Source organism: Barbatula barbatula (genome assembly GCF_947034865.1).
Source record: "Barbatula barbatula genome assembly, chromosome: 1".
Taxonomy (NCBI): Eukaryota; Metazoa; Chordata; class Actinopteri; order Cypriniformes; family Nemacheilidae; genus Barbatula; species Barbatula barbatula.
Window position 1 is genome coordinate 24143865 of NC_136766.1, and position 21845 is coordinate 24165709.

Consider the following 21845-nt stretch of genomic DNA (forward strand, 5'->3'; position numbering starts at 1 on the left):
TGCTACAGTGTGGTTCCCCACTAACCTGTCACACCTCGCTGCACTGGGCTACGGAGGGCCATACTTTACCAAATCTGAGGTTATTCCTTATTAAATTAACAGGTATTAATAACTCAGGACACCTGTCAAAGGTAATGTGATATAATGTCATTACTATCGTGATGATAACTGGGTAATTGTGTTCTTATGCATCCAGCCACTTTACGCTTGAACCGAACGCCATGTCTAATCAGTTTCAGTAATTGCAGTCCTCACCCCAACAGTTAGGGTGTGCATTATGTAGGTTTAGACTGATGGCAAGTTGCTTGAGTGGGAATAACAAGTACACACAGTACACTGGGGTCCACATCGTACCATGCATGGTTTAATTAACAGAACACAGCCAAAACAGAAAGGGGCAAGAAATGCGATACCAGATGAATCATCTCCAATGTTTCACAAGGTTATAAGGTAATCCACTTGGTTGCCATTTATCAACAATCTATACTTTATTAACAGTTTAGCTTCATCAGGTAAGATTATCAGCTTTATCCTAATACATTTTTTATATTGACTGATTTCTATCCAGCTACAGTACCACCCCAAAGGAAACAAGAGTAAAAGAGTTCAGCAATAGCCTTGTAGACAACATGCAAACATATTCCATAGGTAGTGCTTGGGGCAAACCATGTTTGACTCAAGGTCATTTGCTTTTTAGTTTTAAAAGATAATTAATTGTATCATTGAGCATTTAATCTGTGCTGGAATACTTTGATCTTAACAATATGCCTCTTAAAAAAAAGAACTTGAACAAACCAATGAACATTTCTCTTTCAAAGCGATAGTTCACTCAAGGAAAATTCTGTAATCATTTACTTGTCATTTCAAACCTGTATGGCTTACTTTCTTCTGCAGAGCACAAAAGAAGATATTTTGAAGAATGTTGGTAACCGAACAACGGCGATACCCACTCAGCCATTTATGGACACAAAACAAACGCAAGTCAATGGGTAGCGCTGTTGATCGGTTACCAGCATTCTTCAAAATATATTCTTTTGTGTTCTGCAGAAGAGAACATCATACAGGTTTGAAATGACAAAAGGGTGAGTAAATAATGAACTATTCCTTTAAATACCCCCAATAGACCTAAACTGTTAGTTCCACAGAATAAACAATGTGAACGCCTGTCCTGGTTTCCATTTACGAAGCTTATGAAATCGTTTATTCACTGCAGGGACAGCAGTTTTCTGATATGTTTTCCTACATCTTATGCAGTAGAAGAGAGAGAGGGAGAGAGAAGGTGAAATCGCATTATTTCTCAGACGCGGCAGAGTTCTGTACAATAGTTCACCTTATCTCAGGAGGTTTGAGATAAAGCAAACAACAGCAGAAATGTTAACGCTAAACAATAAATAAATCACTGATAATCACTTCCTGTGTGTCTACCACACACGCCCATCCAAAAAGGAAAGTATATACAAGTTCAAGGAAAGTGCACAAAGAATGGTCCCATTATGAAAGAATAGAGGATCTCCTTTGGGAGACATCCTAGTCCAAAAAGAAGGCTATATCACTGTTTAAAGAGACAAAGAAACAAAGGTCAGTATCACAGGCCTCTGAAACGGTCCATGTCTCAATGTAGCCCATGTTTCTGAATCTGATCCGAATGAGAGGTGATGTGCAATACAACAAGAAGCACCCAGTTGGTTAGAGAAAACATTGAAAGATGAACTCCGGGTGAACGAATCTGATCGAGGCTCTAAATAACAGCTGATGAGAATCGTAATCTAAATCTGTCCCATTCACAGCCTCTCCCCATCTCTCTCTCACCTTCTTTCCTCCTTGAGATAAGTCTTCATTTTACATTAATGAAGCGGATGAGAGTACACTCACCAACGGCACTTCTGCATTCCGACAATGAGCAATTAGCCTTCTCGGCAGAAACCAATCAAGTAACTGTGAATTGGGTTAAATTTGCATGAAATAGAAAAGACTACAAGAAACAGGGACAATGCACAAACACCTTTCCAGTTGCACTTCTTAATCCTGTAATGATCATTGTTAATGGATGGAGATCTTAAGCCTTAAGTCTATAGGTGTCTATAAATGATTACCTTTTTTTTGCATTCATTTGTATAAAGAGTCATTTGTTCAAAACAATGTGCAATGATCTGACCGTTCTTTGAATGCTTACTTTATTATAAGGCTGTTTAGTCACATCATCCAGTGGTTAGATAAATGTCTGATAAATGACATTCCAAGTTCAGTTATGTCTCAATAATGATCGCTTAAAACTTTGAGTGGTCTTGACAGGTGCAGTTTAATATTACACTTAAATAAAACGTTAATATCGCTGCTGTCCTTCTATTCTTGCATCTCCATATTTAATGACTAATAAATCATGATTACTAGTCACCCTTTATTCACTTGGTTTTGAAAACATCCGATCAAAAAAAAGTATTAAAGAGTGCTTGTCAACTTATTAACTTTTTACATTTAAAAAGTACAGTGTTTTTCCATTTCCTAAGGTTTCGTAAGGACAGCGACAAAATGCCTTTTTAATAACAAATATGAGATTATATTTACAAGTGCACCAAATTGACTTGTGTCTTGCATTGAAACCAAAGGCAAACATGTTTTCCTTAGGAAGGTCTGCATTCATTACAAATTGGCTCATAAAATATTGCATATCAATTAATGAATTATGAGGTATGTATGCATGTTATAAGAGTGATACAACCAACAAGTTGTTATTGTAAAAAAAACCTCTTGCTTAACGTCAGGTCACCCTACTTAAAGCCCCTCGGGTTAATACAAGATTAACCTGTCAAACTGTAAAGATAACAACCTACTGACTGCACATGATCCCTTACTTAAATACAAAATAAAGACAAAAAAGGAAGAACATTTTGCCTTAAAGCATTTGGAAGACTCATCTAAATAAATGTGCCTTTAGAACTGGATGTCTTATTACTAATTTTAATTTTCCTGGCAGGAAAATGGTCTCTTAAGCCAATTTTCTATTTGAGTGTGTGTTTTGGAGTGTGTTTTTGTGAAATAAGAGATAAGTGCTGAGTAGTTCATTCGTCTTGGTGCTGTCAACAAATATCATAAGACAAATGGAGAATAGATAAAGACACAGCGAAACTAGTATTAGATTGAAGGGCTCTGTCATCTTCACTATGTGAAAGAATCTACATTACACAGTATATGTCAGTAGAATTGCACCATACAGAAAATACAGGGTTGGTTGGACTAAAAAATCTTAACACCCAATGTTACAGGGATTGATAATAATTATGTGGCTTACTGCGAAAAACAAACATTATCTTTTTACTATATTGTCTATGCATCCCAAAAGAAATGTTTGGAAATTGGTGAAGTGTGAGATTTCCAAAAAGGATAAAACATGGGAGCTCATTTAGCAGAAGCATCTGTAACGTTAATAGCAACAGTGCCTTATTAAAAAAGAGCAACATATATATATATATATATATAAATACTGTTTATATGGACCATTCCATATTGTAATTTCAAATCAACATTTCGAGATGTATTGTGGCCATTTCGATCCAATGTTTGTTGAATTTCAAAGTCATCCAACAGCAATATGAAAGACTGACAGCATGACAAGGCACATAAAAACTGGTTATGACATACGGTGTAAAAGAGAGCCTTTCCTAAAAACGTGTAGAAATATTACTGTTTTGCTTAAAAGTGAACATAAACTTGTTTTCTTTGCAATTTCTGAGGTCTGACAAAATACTTTTTTATCTTTAAAAATTGTTAGTAGTTCACAGAATGAAACAAAACTTAAAATTTTAACTAAACACATTAATAGCGCATTTTAAAATCAGAAAAACAGTATCTGAAATGGTCTCTAAAATACATTTTCAGCGGCTGTATATGGCTCACCCTAGGCGCAAAACTATGGGCAGGGACAAAACGTAGATCCATATTTTTCACAGTAAGTGCTTGAGAAACGGACCCCAGTCATGATATCACGTCTATACATTTATTATTATGTTGAGCTCAGCACTGGTTTTCATAGCTGAAGCTATCATTCTTGACCAGAGGGCTGAATGTGGCATATAGATTTAGAAAGTAACCAGCAGGCTTGAAAAGCTATTTGCTCAAAGCCGTTCAATGCAGCACTTTAGTAAAAAAAAACTTTTTAAATGCAATTTATCCTGGTTTGGAAAATCATGGCAAAAGAACTAAAATGGATCTTTATGGAACAGAAGCTGTTTCTCGATTTATTTATTAAGTGCGCCGGAGTACGGCATAAACTATACTGGCAAGCACTTGAAAATAAATAAAACAAAAGTAAACAATAACTGTCACCGAGCTGCTCTGTTAACTGTCAACCTTGGCAGTTTCTTTGCAATTGATATAGCTGTTAGCAAGTTGTGAAAGAAAATCACTAAATGCCCTTAACAACAGCAAATACTTTTCATCTCTTTTATTACACAGCTGCTTGGAATACTTGAATTTGGTTGTTGGGGCATCCAGAGGAAGAATATTTAGGAAGAATGACCATGTTGCATGACAACACTGTATAACAAATCCTACAGGGCAGTGCTCATGTTTTATCTCTCTACTCTCTGTGCGATCTTCACAGTCATGTCTGTCCCCATGCCTGTTCCCCCGAGTTTCCCCCCCGGACTACACCTCCCAGCATTCTCCACCTGTCCCTGGTTTGGCAACACACGCACCCGACAGTCATCAGCATCATCACCAGCCTGCATATATTCCCATTGTGTTCCTTTGTGCATTGTCCTGTCATCATAACATTATGGTTGTCATCCTGGTTCTCTCTTGTGTTAAACTTTTAAAGTGTATCTTGTTTGACATTACCTCGTCTTTGATCTGGGGAGTATTGATTTTCATTTAATAAAATTTCAACATTTCACATCCATGTATTTATTAATTGGTTGTGTAATCCGGACTATGAAAACCTTTACAGTATATTTCTTATAGATACAATGACATTTTGACCGTCTCATTACTGTGCCTGATCTATACAGCCTTGCTGGTGAAACAGCTTACAGTACATTACCGTTATAACAAAGAGCTCTGTTTCTACAATCTGTTCTTTCTAGATAACTCATATTTCTGATCTGAAAGCCATTCATTCCTGTTTCTCTCTGTTCTTCTCATGCAGGAGAAGGTCAGCCAGCTAATAAATTAGCTCATGTGGGAGGACTGTTACAGGAATCACTAAAGACATCATCAAAATCCTGCTCGTACAATATTCTTTCAATTATGTAATGTAATATAGGAGAAAGCCTTTGGTTTCTGTCATGTAAATGCACTTAGGTACAAAAATCTAAACAAATAAAAAGCGTAGGCAGACCCTTTTTCTCACACCTCACATGTGTGAACAGTCCCAGATTCTTAAGTACTGATACAGTTTTTTGACAGGCATATGACATAATATGAATCATTATCAGATCACAATAATGTGTTAAATATTTATTGTAGCCTACAAATGGAAAAATCAACCGCAGCATTCGCCGAATGAATGTTTCAGACAGAGTGGCTTCAAAATTCAATAGTCACTGCTGTCAGACATAAAATCTTGTCTAGTTTTATCTGTATGTCTATATGCCTATTGACCTCATAGCAGGTGAAACGTGGAGGTTCAGAATGATGACTGACTTAATTTTGTCTTAATTTGAAATGGATGTATTTCTTGTAAAGGTGTTGAAAACAGGACTGTAGTGACGCAGCTGCGGAATGATTTCAGTTTCTTTTTGTCAGGACAGTAACGTCTTTAAAAATAGTTATTTTTCATGGCTTCTTAAGTTTATCATAATCTAATTTATATGAAATACAGAGTTATGGTCTGAAGACAGGTGCGTGTGGAGGTGATAAATGTAATTTAACTGGAAAAAAAGGAAATCAAAGAAAATTGCACATTCCAATGATGATCAAAGTGGAAATACTGCTATCTAAAAATAATGTCAGTGTTACATTTCCCCTTAAAAAAGTGTCTTTGAAATCAAAACTAAAGTAGAGTGTGTTTTAAGGTTACCTGCAGTAGAAGCTTTTGTTCTTGAAAACAATGACAACATTTGCATTTAATAGATTTAAGCTTTCCTAACTCAGTTTACATGCACCAAAATCTAGAACTTTGATGATATTGTACATTTCAGCTTCTCGTCAAATGTCCTGTCCATCTGAAGAACCCTAAAATCACAGCCGCAAAGGTTTATTTTGCTAAAAACGTGAGTATCACGAGGTAATGATAAATGGCGACCCTAACCCCGCCCCTAAATCTGACGTCACAGAGGTAAAGTCAAATCATAACAAACAAACGAATGAGATCATCGGAAATAGGAATTCACACGAATGGGCCACCGTGTAAAATAGGAATGAATTATCATCAGATTGCGTTGATATACTGTATATTTATACATTTGAAGGATATCACGTATAAACGGGCAGTATTTATGATATATGTATTTCAAATACGTATTTTAGATACAAAACAGTATTTTGTCATTTGTATTTGATCGGATTGATGAAAATAGCTTCATATTTTCTATCAAAATACTTCAGGGATTGTGTTTTTGTACAATACTTTGTTAGAGGTCTACGCGATGCCCTCTGATTGGTGTCTACTCCGTAATCTGCCCAGATTTGAAAAGCAGAAAATAGATCAATATGACAGAAAGGTGGTCAAGGTTAGAAACGTGGAGGCTGCCAGATTTCCATTTCCCAATTTCTTTTATAAATTGCTATAATTTGAACAGTTCATGTTAGGTTTTGGTTTTTGTTTTAGTGGCCTAAGCTAAATACATTGCCAATTTAAATAATGTGTTGTGTTGAACGGCATCAGTAGCTGATGAGACCTGTGGTCTCAGTTTGACTGTTTTTGTTAGATTACAAGTTGACAAGTTCTGTTGCTACTCTCCGATCATTTTTCTGGCTGCATTTAAACATATTTGGCTTTAACATATAGGTACAAAACATATTGATCATTTAATAATCATATTGTTTAGTAGAAAAGTTTGAATCCCATTCATATGCTGATCCTAGGCCAAACCCAAATGTATCATTGTACCTAAAAAAATTATCTAATCTAAGTTGAATTCAAGAAAAGCATCCCCTAATAGAAAAACCGGGCCGACGCAGAGGATTCTGGGATTGATTGTCCTTTTTTGAGTTCCATTTAAGCCTTTGGATTCTACTATATCTTTTGCGGTGAGGTAACAATGACTATGGCAAGTCTCTGCCACTCTCCGAATTATCTCATTTTTCCAGTCTAGATCGTTCAAAAGAGCAAAGTCTTCTGTATGCATGAGGTCAGTCTGAATCTATGATATTGAGAATCCACCAGCTATTTGAGAGTGAAGCACAGAAATGTAAACTTTTCTAAGATTTTCTTCTAAGACTAAACTGTTTTGAGTCTTGTCACAACATGCACATAGAGTTTTTGTGCCGTTTGTTTTAAAACAACAGAAAGAAATTAAGTTCATTGTTAATTTGTTTATCAAGTCAATAAAGTCATCTTTAATAATTTCAAGCCGTATTTTTGCTGTATAAATGCACAGTGATGTTCCTGAGAATGAGAATGTTTGAAAAGGTTGTGTGTGTATATATGAAATTATTATATAATAATCAAACCATGTCTGGGCATAAGAAATGTGTGAGAAAAGAGTCTTTGCAGGCTTTTGAACAATTAAAACTCAGACATCTTCCATATCAATCCCTTCATCTCTACGACTATATTCAGTCTTTATTAGTTTTCCTCTGTATCACTCCAAGAATCATAAGCGACTTGTAATTTGGGGTTCTTTTTTGTAACATTTTTGCAGCCCTTCAGGGGGACTTTTGTATTGGTTTCCTGGGATTGTTTATTGGTTTATATCTTTCTTTCTTTCTTTCTCTCACTCTTAAGCTTTTCAATTCTTTGTCTTTTTTACATTACAGGGGCAGTACTGAAGAGCCTCTCTGGATGCTCTATGCCCTTGACTGAGCTCCATTGGCAGTAATTTCACCTCATCGCTCTATTTCTTCCTAAATATCCGTGCCCTGCCATTCCTTTCCTCTTTTATCAAAACAGAGAAATTGTTTTTTTCTTCACTTCTTCTATGTGACTACTTCCCTCTTCTCAATTCCTTTCACCATCCTTTTACTCTACTAATGCGCCACTTTTTAATACAATGTCTGTTTTTATTACAAGAACATTACTGGTTAAAAGAGTCTTTGAGATGCCATGGCTGACTCTTCCATTCAGAGGTTTATAAGCACCTCTTCGTTCTGTAATCATAACAGTATTCCAACAGTTAGTCTTTTTCGCCACCCACAGACCCCCCTCCAAACCTACACCATCTTTCTCTTTTCACTCGTAGACTCTCACTGAATGGCTGTTTATGGTAATTGCCACGCTTGTTTGCTGGTAACATTCAAATAAACAATCATGCAGATTTCCGCATATTTTGTTCTTGATCTGTAATCCGTTTTTAATGCTTCACAATAAAAACGCATGATCAAAGATGCATAACGTTACAATTTCACAAGTCCCATTAATGAGCACTCAAGAATCTTAGCTTCCTCCGTGTGACCCGCGGGTTCAATGATGAAGTGATGCATCGCGTTCTCTTTTCCGCAAATCTGATTCAATGACTCTTGAGCTGTTTGGATATTTAAGGGCAATCAGCGAGACAACATCACCCCCGTGGCCTCTACAGCAGGGTTAGGGGGAGTCGGCTGGGTTAATGATAATGCAGCACATATTGAAGTATCGGTGGTCTTAAGTGAAGCGAGGATCCGAAGAATCACAAAGATCTTTTTGCAATCAAAACAGAAATATACCAAGATGGTTGAAGCAACCAACCGTAAAAGACGGTGTGAGTATAGCAAGAACAAAAGGGACACACCTGGGGCGATTCTAGGTATATAAATAAATAATACCGTACATAGCCACTCTCTTAGCACCACATACTGTTTACATTACTAAAATAAATAATTCTGACAGAATATGCAGATTAAAGACAAGTTATTTCAATTAATATCACATTAATCGAGCGATCTGCAACATTTATAAGTCAAATTGACAGCAACTGTCACAAACCCACATAATAAATGTCACAATCAACTGCTGAAAGAAATAACTTTATATGATATTAATATGTTTTCCCAGCCATTCATTCTGATTAGCACGAGCGCTGTCACTCCTGTGCATGACTGCGTGTTCATGTATTACAGCCACAATATATTTTAAATTAATAATAAAAATATTCGTCTTCGGAACTCAGAACAATAAATAACACAGCAGCCGCACCAGGCTGAACTACAGTTACTCTATCTGCCCGTCGTCTTTCCGGGGCTCTCGAAACTACCATCAGCTCTTAATAACTAGGTGCAGAAAAATAAAACATCATCATGAATGACACATATCTGTGCGCAACAACATCATCATGCTTGTTTTGTAAAGTATGCCGTCGTTGGTGTAAAAATGATTTTATTTTGCTAGAGGTAATGTAAAAATAGTTAACAGTGTGATGAGGGGTGAACGCTGACAAAACGTTTTACAGTGGATGAGAAAGGGTCTAGTATTGCTCCCGGATCATATTATGTAAGCGGCATTTATAACAAAAAATGGCAAAGATGCAGATGTCACCTTGTACTCTGCTTATGACGTTCAATCCACTCTGTGCTGCTATGAACTCAAGAATGCGCTAAATAACGTAGCCTGCCGCCGTTTACATAATAAGAGTTTTAAAAGGGGACTTTAAAGTGATCACGAATACTTGTACTTACAATATTTTAGGGGGGATAAGCCAGAACTTAAGGGGGGCTCTAGCTCCCTTAAAAAGGGCCTATCAAAGCAACCGGGCCACACCAAATATTGATGATTTAGTTAATACAAGCTAAATTCTATAACTAGAATATTATTGTTTTATTTAATTAACACTGCATATAGGAATTTACAGTCTTGACCTGTGTTTTGACTTGCATAACCTTATATGTTTTGCTTATAGTCAATGTTTTCTTGTACAGCTGCTTTGTAACAATGAACATTGTAAAAAGCGCTATATAAATAAAGCTGACTTGACTTGATAAAAAAAATAAGTTCATGACATTCATTTTAAAAACATCTTCGCTAATCAGTGCATAATTTAATATTTCCATGGTGTCTAGGTGGGTTGTTGAAGTTGTAACAGAGGCTAATGTGTCAGAACTGTGTGTTCTATTTCAATTCCTGACCTCAAGAGATGCTCCAGTGACTCTAGAGGCTGTGGCCTTTAGGTTCTATGTCGGAGCACCTAGCCCCCGTGCCGACAAATCACTGGCTCAAGTCCTGCTGGGAGTGGTTTGAGTTTGGCTGGGGCCGGGCGGGTTACACAAATGAGGTTGATAAGATGATGTAAGTTGTGCTGTTGGGGCATCTGCCGTGGCTCAGGAACCATGAGCAACCTCTATTGCTATGGAGTTATCGTAAATCCCTAAGTGCATCGTAAGACGACAGAGTTAAGAAGGGACAACTGGAGAATTACACCTAAACTTAAACACACCTATAAGTTACTTTCCATGTTTTTATTTATTTAGTTTTTTGTTTGTTTGTTTTAATTTTTCTAATTGCTAAACTATAATAAAGAAGACAGTACAATAAAAATAAAATTACTGAACATACATTAATAAAGTAAAGAATAAAACATAAATAGTATGAGCAAGTTGTTTGTTCGAACAAAGAATGCATGTTTGTTGCTGGATTACTGTATGAAAGTTACTCTGCATTTTATGCAAAGAAAATTTTGGTCAAAATTCTTACTTTGTCTTTCTCCTGCTGCTGTAGTGCAGCCATGACTTCTTCTTTGCCTATTGTGAACTATCCTCTACCTACTGTATATAGAGTAACCATGTGATTATAGGTTTTCAGGCTGCTACATAGCTTACATATCACACACTGTCTATCATGTTCCAACAACTGCAGATGGTAATAGGCTACTTAATGAAAATGAAGTCCTGATTTGCTGAGAAATTGGATTGATAAGCTCTTCATTTTATCATTCTCTAATTGAAAGGTTCATATTCATAATGACCAAACTTTGTGCTTATTTTTATTAAAGTGCTGGTGATGCAAGTGTGCAATAAACATGTTGTTTGGACTTAGAAATGTGCATGCTAGATAATACATAGGCCCTAATAAAATATAAGCTTAACTTGAAACTGCCACCCCAACACAACACCCAAAAGCGTAATAAAATTTGGTTCAGCAAACACTTTGTAACTTTTGATTTGAACTATTTACTTTATCTAGAACATAGTAAATACATTGCACAGTTATACTAGATAAGTCCTATCTACGCATAGAAAAAGTATTACACGTTCCAAATAAAAAAAACAATGTTAAACAACATTAAACAATATTCGCCTATGAACATTGGGGGAAATCTAGTCTAGCCTAGCCTAGTCTCCTGTTTCGCCTGAAATTATTTCTGTCGTTCCTATTTTACCCCCTCTTGGGTCTTGTTTTGTGTTTGTTAAATAAATCATTGTTTCATCCGCACCTACTGCCTGCGTTTGGGTTCTGTCCTTCCCCGGTCGAGACAAAAAAGAGAGGAGACCTGTGATGGAGGTGCAGACTGAGCTTCATGAAATATAACTTTTGGTATACAATTTCTTTACGATAAATGAAAAATCAACACAACCATGCTTAAGCCCACATGCATTTTATTTTGAAATCTCCATGGATAATAGGCAGGTATCCTCCAGACCCTTTCCTCAGTATCCTATGCAGTGAACACTAATTGGTATAAAACATTTTATTTAGTATTTTATTACTGTTTCGTGATACAACTACATTGCATTGACATTAAGAAGCTTGACCCAAAGAGACAAATAAATCAACATGACAAGCAATTTACGAGCAACAATAAACAGGTAAACGTGCATTTAGTCCTTATAGCCAAGTAATGGCCAATATCCAACTTTTTAAATGAGCAAAACAAATGCCATTTATTTACTGAAAAGTGATTGGCCACCATAAACCACAAACACACCTCTTCAAGGAATAGCCTTACTGTATGCAAGCACTGCCAGAGGAATACATCTATCCACTACAAACAAATGTCATGTTCAAAACATTATGCAAAATAATTAGCTATTTGACATAAAATGCAACAGCGTAGTTACTTTTGTTATTCACATAATGTGAATTAATTATCTGCAAGCATGGAGTTTTTGTAAGGTGGAACACCATCAAACAACAACCTTTAGCATATAATGAAACAAAAAGGTATTTTTTTAAATCATTTACACTTTCCTTGTGGACAGTCCTCTGTGAAGTTCTTACAATTATGTGACCTACAGAAGCGTCTAATAGGGCAAGCAATGGAATAGAAAGGACAAGTCCTCATTAGTAAAAAGCCCTTGTTGAGGGGCATCCAATGAGCCCTGCATAGTCCTTTGGCATAAAAAGCAGCATCAGGACAAGGACACCTTGCATTTGACTAAAGACACAACCTGTAGCTGTGCCTGAAAGCAGAAGATCCAGAAGCCCAGAGATGCTTGAGAGATTAAATGTGCTAAATGGTAATTTAATTTAAAAGGGTATTCTTAGGCATCTATCAACATCAATATACTTAATATGAAAGGAACAAAGGAAAATGTGATTGATTTTTTAGTGTGCAATGTCAGAGGCAGAGGCGCAAAAACATTTTTTTCATTGAGCTCCCCCACAAAAAATACAGTGGCAGTCCAATGGTACAGTGGCTGTCTCAGATTGTACTTTAGTAGGTACCATGGAATTTGAGCATCATTTAGAGCACCATGGTATTTACTGTATGTGGGACATCCATGGTACACATTTTAAACAACATGGTACTGTGTCAAAAAAAAGTTCAGTGCCAGGCTGATTTATTCAAGTTGATTATTGGGTTTGCAACAAATATATTTAACCTATCATCCAACCCATACTGTTACAGAACGCCACAGACTGCAGACATTTCTACAAACATGTATCTTTACTTAAATGTCCATATACAATGAGGAATACACTAAACAGCACATAACAACCGGTAGGACAACAGCTAACACAACCGAGACTAGACAATGGACAAGGGAACCAGGTGAGTATATCCAGTATACATTCCTAGTGATGAGCATGATGGCTGGCAGATGCGGCAATAACAAACTTGGAACTGGTGATGGATGATGATGGAGGAGATAAGTCCGAAGGGAAATATGGGAAAAATAGGCAGGTAAACAGAAGGCACTCTGACAGTAGGCACTCCTGGAAATCACGTCCTGGTGTCTGTAAAAAACTGGCGTACAGGGTGGGCGTACAGGACGGTGCTCCCAGCAGGGGGACTTGAAGCAGGGGAGCATTGAAAATCTGTAAGCTAGCGGGGTACAGGAGCAGACTGCCGCCGAGGCCGTGATGGTGGAGCCTGGAGGACTGGGGCTGACAGCCGGCATGAGAGAGGCTGTGTGCTGTCTCGGGAGAGTGCCTTCATCCCAGCCCGGGAGAACTGGTTGGTGCTGGCTCGGGAAAACAGCTGGGTGCAGATTTAAGGGGCGCTGAGGCAAAGTGCTGGCTCAGATGAGCAGCGAAGTGATCGGGAGCTCGGCGGCGGGAACGCCGTTCAGGAGTGCAGTGGTGTGGCTTGTGGAGGACTTCTCTGTGGTGTTGGGGTGAGCTGGGGCACAAAACGTGCTTTCGGATAGGACCAGATGCTGATCAGTCTCATCCGTAATGGCCTCACCCACATAGAAATGAGAGCCATTCATTTCCAGGATGAGAATGATAAACTTGACCATGGGGCTGTCCTGGAACTCAGAGGACAGACACGATGGGAGACATCATCCAGACCCATCATAGAGCATGCGTTAAGTGAGCAGTTATCCCAACTCACCCATTGGCAAATGTCCAGGAAGTCCTCCACATACCTCTCCAGAGGACGGCCGTTCTGGTACAGGTGGAACTTAAGAATATCCTCTGGAGAGTAGATGCTGACGGATCGCCACAGACTGCAGCCACAGGGGATTCCACAAACACGTATATTTGCTAAAATATTCATATACAATGAGAAATATACTGCAGCTAACAGCAGCTAACACAACGGAGACTAGACAAAGGAAAAGGGAACAGAGGTGAGTATATAAACAGTCCTAGTGATGAGCATGATGGCTGGCAGGTGCGGTGATAACAAAGGAGGAACTGGTGAGGGAGCGTGGAGGATGAATACCAAAGGGAAATACAGGGAAGACAGGCAGGGAAACCGAAGGGACTGTATTTGTTCCTTCCTCCAATACGACAAACATGAGCGTTTACTATTATTGTATTACTATAAGCGCCTCTTAAAAAGTAGAAATATTCCAAGTGTACTCAGTTCAAACGATCGGTTTGTACGAGGAACAGACGCGAACGGGATCTCTATCTGCTGCCTTTCGATTTCTGCGGCATTTCAATTGCATTGATTTCATCTGTGATAAAAAGTGATAAAACATAATGTTTTAGATCAAGCAAGAAGATAGCATAAAGTTTACATTAAAAAACATCACTTTTAAGAGGGGCTAAGACTTCTAAAAATCTACATTTTCAATCCGTCCATATCAAAACAAATACACAAGACGCGCTGTCTTCACTCATCCCCTTACTGCAGCTGCATTCTCTCGTTTTCCTTTCATGCGAGGCAAGCCGCGTCTCAAAGAAGTTCTCTCATTACTGATTACATCTTTCTAATGTTCTGGTTTGTTTGAAGATGTGTTGATGTCCATTATGAAGTAATCGTTTGGCGTCAGTTTAAAAGGTTTGAATCATGGCTTGTTTGTAATACGTTTCTACTGTTTTGTTTATTTTATGGAATAAATACATGTGACTGTACTTTTACTTGTGTGTCGTGTTTTATGGTTGACAATTAGTTATGATAAGGGATAGGGTAGGTGCTCTTAAAATATCTTTGAATCCATAAACATTTATTAAACCATTACAGTTTTTCTTGATTGATCGCACCTTTTTACACATAGGGCTATGCACACTCACTCGGTCATACAGTGCATGTGGTCTCAGCCATTTATTTAAAGGACATCTTCTCCATCTGAGGGTTCGACTTTTGGAGGACGTGAACAGTCTGTTCTAATTACCACACTATCACAACCTTCATGAATCATCTGAGTATAAATCCTGCTATTTCTAACATTCAGGCTGTCTAAGCCCATAATAATGTTGCATGTGTGTGTACTGCATGTGTGTGCGAGTGTGTGTGTTTTTGCTGGGGAATGTGTGATGACTATGGCAATTAGGATTTGTTTATTCGAAAACTTTTGCTTGCTGACACAAATCTAACTGCGTTCATTGCCCACACACAGTTCCTGTAAATAAATAAATAAATGACGAAACTAATAAATGGATAAGAACAAGCACAGAAGTGGGCTGCTTTAGTGCAGAAAATCTTGCTTAAAAAACATCTTAGCTTTCTTTCAATAAACTGTCCACTTGAAAGGACATACAACAATTTATCACTAAGGCTCTGACATGCAGTTTGTGAGGTTTGCTTTATTCTACCACATAGCCAAGGCTGTTCAGTGCCCATTTTTTTACACTTTTGACTGAACAGTGACCGTTCAACTCTAAAGAGCTGTTGCATGCTTGTGACTGGCTCCTTTCACTGAAATGGAAAGAGATGTTAAGGCTTAAGGCACCAAGTTCAACACAATCCTTCCAATTGTGGTGCTATACAAAATCATAACACACACAGCTTGGACTAAGGGCTTCTCATCCATCCTTTCAATTGCTAATGAGTTAACAGATTGTCACCGCACATCACCTTATACATTTGAGTGATTTCGACTTCATGCCGCACTTCTAGACGATCTGCATTTGACGTCAGAGCACCACGAGATTCAAAAGAGTTCTGTATGCTGTATGCATACTCTCACTATACTTAATCCTATACTATACTACTAAACCCAAACAGTTTGCACAGTGCCACATGAAGTCAGTCAAATCCAATGATTTCAGCAATATGACATGCAACACACTTTATGAGGTTATTGATTCACCAGTGCAGCACCATGAGCAGTTCACACTTGAATCTGATATCGGGATTTTCAGGTTTGCGCTGTGAACACAGTCGAAATCCTAATCCTGCTCTTATGTACACGGTCCTGGGTCATGTTCCTTTTTGTGGGATTTGACGCTTGAATCACAAGGGAAGGTCGAGGGTCTTTCTTTCGTATACTTGACTGTGTCATTGGTCCTAAACAAACAGGCAGTAAACATGAGTGTTAAGTGCATCTTCAGTCTCTCTGTGATGGTGTTTCTCAGAGATAGTTTATAGGGTCTGTGTCTTTCTACCATGCTGTTCACCTCTCTGAACTGTCCACAGGGATTTATCTTTGTTTGTTTGCTTTCAGCAACAGAGCTTCTGGCTTCTGTTGCATCCTGTTTTCATCCAGAGCTGGATTCTCACCTGCTCTTATTTTTACACACCTCCAGTTATTGAGAAAAATAGGTGAAGTAAGACTAATGCTAAATACATGACACCCTAAACCAAATATTTCAAGGAACGGTTCATTCAAACATTATAAACCTGAGATGCCTCTGGTACAGCTGGTTTGTGCACACAGAGAAATGCACAGGTCAAAACTTTAAAAAAAAATAATGGATTCTATTTTCTTTTCTTTCACCAAACTCGTCGTTAGGCTTCAGGACACTTGAAACACAGCATAGTTTTGTCACGTACTATTGTTTTATAAAGTTTTGCTTCATTTTGAGGCTTGAGGGGGGTTTGTGGGGTTTAATGTGCATGCTAATAAAAACGTTCCTGTAGAATAGATAGTAGATACTTTTGTTAGCAGTGCGAGAATAGCTGGTTTGATGCCACACATGCTAATAAAATTTATACCTTGAATGTAAGTTGCTTATAGCAGATTTTGCTCTTTTAATATTGTAAAAACAACAGGTTTGTATAAAGTACGAACATTCCGTAAAAATCAACAAGCATTTAGATTTTTTAGCGACAGTCAAACTTTCATGACTCAAAATTTCATGACTTCATGATTCATATTTTTACGTCAGCTTATCTTTAAAATGTATAAGCTAATGCTATTTTAAGGAGGGTTCATTGTTTTTGTTTTTTTAAATGACATATTATTATTTATTACATACGTGGGGTTGAACACATTTACATGATTTCCAGTGAAAACATGTTTAAACACATATTTTTTTCTCATACTGTACATTCACGATTTTGCCTAAGCGTATTTGGCGTGTTGTCAGTGTTGGGCAAGCTACTTGAAAATGTAGTGAGCTAAGCTATCAGTTACTCTACATTAAATAAAGCTTCACTACACTGAAGCTACCCCCCCCCCCTGGGAAATGTAGCAAGTTAAGTAGTTTAACTACATCAAAGATATTTTTTTAAATACATTTTTTATATTGAACTAACTTCATTCCAAATCAATGCTATCTCAGTAATCAATAAAACTTTCATTCAAATAGAGCGGCAGGCATAATTGTTCAGTTCAATTGTTTATTCAATAAACAATTATAATTGTTTATTATAACTGTTCCAAACCAATTCTATAGATACGGCCGAGGCGACTCCGCCCTCGGGATAAAATCCTCTGCGTCCTCAACCTCTGCCATCTTTCCATCAAGTACATTTCTCGCATCAGCCCAAGGATTGGTTGAGTTTGTGATGTCACCATCCGGAGCAGAAGGTGGCAGTAATGCACCAAAAAGCTGTATGCGGTAAAACAAGAAGAAAAAGTCACCTGTCCATATATATGGTGGTGGCGTCACTTACTGATCCAGGATCGGTGATCCTTAGCAGTTGTGTTTCCGATTTGAGCTTGTTCTTTAGAAATGTTTGGGAATATGTAATGTTAGCTTGTGTGGACGCTACCGCACTACTTGATCAACAAAAGAGCATCGCTACAGAAAAGCTATTTGATTCAGAAAACAGCGACGCTACCACCACGCTACTGAAACATTTTGTTAAGCTAGTAGCGTCACTACTTGTAGTGACCCCAAGAGATGCAAATAGTGCAGGACAGCAGCCGGCGACATGCACATGCACCCCCCAAAACGAGGCTGGCATGGCTGCTGATGACCTGGGTTTGCTGGATACAAAAGCTGTGGTTGCTAAATCTGGAAGAGAGTCCAGTTGTTACTGAAGCGGGCACTGCTGAGGTTTCTGGAGAAAGGGTGCCGGCTGAGGCAGAGAGATAATGGAAGCATAAGGCTCATGTAGCTGGAGGCACGAACCTCTGTGGGGAGATTGGAACAAGATAGTTTTGAGATGATTTTGGAACGGGCTTGGCAAAGTCTTTTTGGACTATCAAGAGATGCATGCCTGGGATGGAGTCGGGGGGCGAGATTACAAAAAATGTCTAGAAGGTGACTGAGGTAGGGAATTGAGTAGTTGGATTAGAGAGAATCCAACAGATTGCCTGAGCATGCATCACCAGTGGAGGCAACCTCGCACTGAAGTTCGACGGCAGGGCAGCAGGCCATTGACATGGAAGGGGATTGGAGGAAGAGATCGTGGAAATTTGTGGGTAAGCCAAGACAGCTTGCGGAGCCATGCTCGGGCTGCTGGGGTGGCTCAAGGTGTGGTGGGCTTGAATGGTTCCTGGAGATGCTGCTTGCTGGAGCTCGGGTGAGCTGGGAAGAGACTGCAGGCGAGCGGATGTGGCATCTGGGACGCGGCCCAAGCTAGCAAAGGGGCCGCTGCGGTGGCTTTCGGACCAGAGGCCTCTACTCATTCCTTGAACTGAAAGGTCGGGTGCTGTGATTGCTGATAGTGTACCAGCCGAGTAAATAATCTGCACCTTCACCTCCCGAACTTAGATAATAAAACATAATTTAATGCGGCACCTCTTTTCACCCCTGTCTGAAGGGGTTGGATAAAATAACATGAACACAAGCAAAGGAGGTGAAATACATAACAGGTGCTCAATGAACAAAATGTTGCCTTGAGAATATAATATAAGCACAACGCAGTTTGTTTAGTACTACTATATACTTAGTAAGTCTAAGGAATCTGGGGTGGTGTTGCTCGATGACCAATTTAAATATGTTTGTGCTTTACAATATCAGTAATATCAAACATTTGCACAGTCTTGGACGCTACACAGAGTCTTCTGTCATGTCATGACTCATGAGTACTGCTATGCCCTATTACTTGGCCTTCCAGACAGTGCGACAAAGCATTTGCAGGTAATGTAGAATCAACCAAAAAGAGACCACTCAACGTACTTCTCCAGACCTCACTTCACTGACTAGATGTTGCTTCCTACATAAAACTTATGACTTACCCAACTCAACACAACTATCATCTACAGTACATTTGTAAATCAGTGCACCAGACAGGCCCCTAACGACAATGCATAAATTCACTTTTAAACACAACCAACTAAATCTTTTTAGTTGCAAAAATCTGCAAAGACCACCAAACCCTTGTCCTTGTTAACTTGACAAATCCTCAACCATTTTGACATCCTTGTAACGTAGTTTTGTAAACTGCATTCGTTCACGGGTATTAAGACAACACCTCAATCGCATTTGTACTGTCTCTATGCACAAAAGTGTCTTCTACATGAATAAATGTAAAGGAGCCTATTTGAAGTTGAAACGTTTGTTTTATAAGTAGGTCTTTTAAATTTAACTATCCATGAATATCAGCCCACTTTGCGTACAGCATCACTCATCTGAAGACCATCAAGGGAACCAAACTGTATAAATTGTCTTTGAAAAGAAAGGGAGAAATGAAAGAGAAGCATGCAGACAGCGTCAGAAATAAAGGAGCATTATGTAACAGTCATTTCACTTGCTTATCATAATTTTACATGCAGCATTCTCAGGCACAATTTCACTTGCTCTGTCTGTCATTTAATCCTATTGTCAGGATATTCATTATAAGTGTACTCCTCATTTACTTTAACATTCATCCATCTATCATTTAACAGTCCTTTTCTCACTCGCTCCCCCATTTACAGCCTGACTCACTCATTCATTCATCCATCCATTCAATCACGTATTGAATTAATTCTCTAATGAGTTTTTTCATTCATCCATTCAAGTAGTTAGTAAATAACATGGCCTGTTTCCAAATCGATTTGTCCTATAATGTCTCGTTCTGTGATCAATATTCCACCCTAGTGATTGTAATTAATGCAGTAAGTAACATCTGTTCCACCCTGCAGTCTTACAGCCTGCGCCCGAGACCTCCGTTTGCAGAAAGGACTGGGTGCGGAACGGACGTCAAGGTCTTATCCACAGTCATCTGTCAATCAAAGCAAACTTTGGAGTCTTTAACTTTAGTGTTAAGAACCAACCATTGTGGGAGAGCGATACACTCACGGAAGCTCTTTTCCATTATCACTCTTACTCCCATAGAGCTCTGCCCGTCACTGGCACATTTGGTGGAAACAATGCCGGACCCCGCCTTGCGTAATATTCATCAGATATTTTAATGAGATGCAAAGCGAGTGTCAGGGGAAATAATGAAGAACAAGCAATTAAAGTAAAATGGGAAAGTCGGTGCCACCTTTGCCCCCAGTTAAACACTCACAAGCCATTTGCTTTGACAGCACATTTCTGATCCAGTTCCTTTTTAAATAAAACCTTTACAGGCAAGACATTATTTGTAAAAGTGAAAAGGAGTTCCCTCTTTAAAAGCATGTGATAATTTATCTTTCAGGAGACTTTAAGCTTTAGGGGACAGCAGCGTTTGAATATCTATGTAAACCAGCATGAGTATGTGAAGCCAAGAAAAGCTGTTGACGAGACTAGCTGTTGTGTTTTAAGGCAATTCATCTGTGGCTTTATGTTTTTTGTTCCTACAGAACGGCTCCCGCTTTTATAAGTCTAAATGAGAGGATTTCGAAGAGATAAGGAAATACAATTGTATTAACTTACAGAATCAGAGAAGAGAACAGAGTCTGAATAGCATTCATCTTCTGTTTTATGCTTGTCTGACGAAAATAGTTTAAAGCTTGGCCTCCCTCGATCTCGTTTCCACTGTAACAGGCGAACTGTATTTTTCATCATTTGCTCAACTCCCTTCACAGTTCATGTATAAGAAAAACAAATCTTGCCACTTATTGTTACATGGTCAATGGTGAGAAAAATTACTTTCTTTTGAATGCATGTGATTATAGTCCAGCCGCTCAACATTAGTTGTATTTCATGAGCCTACTGTTATCGAGATATGCCACGCACATATGCTTGAGGTTCTGCGGAGTATATTATTGTATATGCTCACAATAAATAAAAAAGTTAACAGAGATCAAATTGAAACGTTTGCCAAACGCACGCTACAAAAGTTTGGAGGAGATTTTGCTGTCACTATGGATTTTCGAGGCATGCAATGAAAACCTGAGTAGTTTAAAACCAACGTCAACAATTCTGATATGCCCGATATTTTCAAGCATTTCCCCGTCATCTTTAAATTTAAGCAATGCAAAACTGTGAACTGCTGTTGGTCAGGGATGCCTTCTGCCTTCTGCGTACATCATCTGCATTCTGTTCTGTAGCATGTGCACTGACACTGCTACAACAACACGAACAGATGACAAGAAGGATTATTGTGTCATTTGCAGCACTTGCGTACAGAAACACGATTTCTCTCCAGTAAAAGTGCCACAGTAATTTTACATGTGGCACCTCTATAATTTCAACTGACTTAAACAAAGCTCAGATTTGTCAACATAAAAACTTGCTATCAATAGGCAGAGATTTTAATTTGATCTCAACATTTCTAATTAAATTCCTTCAATACCAAATTATCTAAGATATACTATCTACATTAATTTGTTCATTCTTCTGTATACACTTTGGTATATTTTCTGTTCCGCCCAAAAAACGACCACATAGTTCATTTGTGCCAGTAGCATATTGCGAT